This window comes from Arachis ipaensis, chromosome B3, assembly GCF_059453495.1.
Source record: "Arachis ipaensis isolate K30076 ecotype BB chromosome B3, ASM5945349v1, whole genome shotgun sequence".
Taxonomy (NCBI): domain Eukaryota; kingdom Viridiplantae; phylum Streptophyta; class Magnoliopsida; order Fabales; family Fabaceae; genus Arachis; species Arachis ipaensis.
The window spans coordinates 29,642,341-29,643,553 of NC_142438.1; positions in this window are offsets into that span (position 1 = coordinate 29,642,341).

Sequence of the window (1,213 nt, forward strand, 5' to 3'; positions counted from 1 at the left end):
ACATAAAGCCAGCCATGGAAAGGAGTAGGACTGATTGGATGAAGACAGCAGGAAAGCAGAAGTTCAGAGGGACAAAAGCATCTCTATACCTTTATCTGAAATTCTCACCAATGATATACATAAGTATCTCTATCCTTATTTTCTGTCTATTTATTATTTATTTTCGAAAACTCCATAATCAATTATTATCCGCCTGACTGAGATTTACAAGATGACCATAGCTTGCTTCATACCAACAATCTCCGTGGGATCGACCCTTACTCACGTAAGGTTTTATTACTTGGACGACCCAGTGCACTTGTTGGTAAGTTGTATCGAAGTTGTGAATGAAAAACGATTTATTAAGACGTGCGTACAGAGTTTTTGACGCCGTTGCCTGAGATCACAATTTCGTGCACCAAGTTTTTGGCGCCGTTGCCGGGGATTGTTCGAGTTTGGACAACTGACGGTTCATCTTGTTGCTCAGATTAGGTAATTTTCTTTTTGTTTTATTTTCAAAAAAAAAAAATTTTCAAAAATCTTTCAAAAATTTTCTCCTTTGTTTTCGAAAAAAATTTAAAAAAAAATGTTTTAAAAAAAATATTTTTTTCTTCAGAATTTTTAAGAATGAATTCTAGTGTTTCATGATGATTCGTTGAATCCTGGCTGGCTGTGAAGCCATATCCAAATTCCTTTGGACTGAGGATTCAACTAATCACTTCAATGCATGTAATAGCATACTAAAGCTTGGCTGGCTATTAAGCCATGCCTAACCCTCAGATTGGAGCTTTAGACTAAAGAGCACAAGATTCCTAGAATTCATATTAAAAATTTTGGAATCCTTATTTTTCTTTTTCACATTAATTTTCGAAAAATTCAAAAAATTTAATAAAATCATAAAAATAAAAAATATTTCATATTTCTTGTTTGAGTCTTGAGTCAAGTTGAAAGTTTGGTGTTAATTGCATATTCATCTTGCATTTTTCGAAAAAAATCATGCATTCATAGTGTTCTTCATGATCTTCAAGTTGTTCTTGGTAAGTCTTCTTGTTTGATCTTGATGTTTTCATGTTTTGTGTCTTTTCTTGTTTTTCATATGCATTCTTGCATTCATAGTGTCTATACATGAAAAATTTTTAAGTTTGGTGTCTTGCATGTTTTCTTTGCATTAAAAATTTTTCAAAAATAAGTTCTTGATATTCATCTTGACATTCAAAGTGTTCTTGGTGTTCAT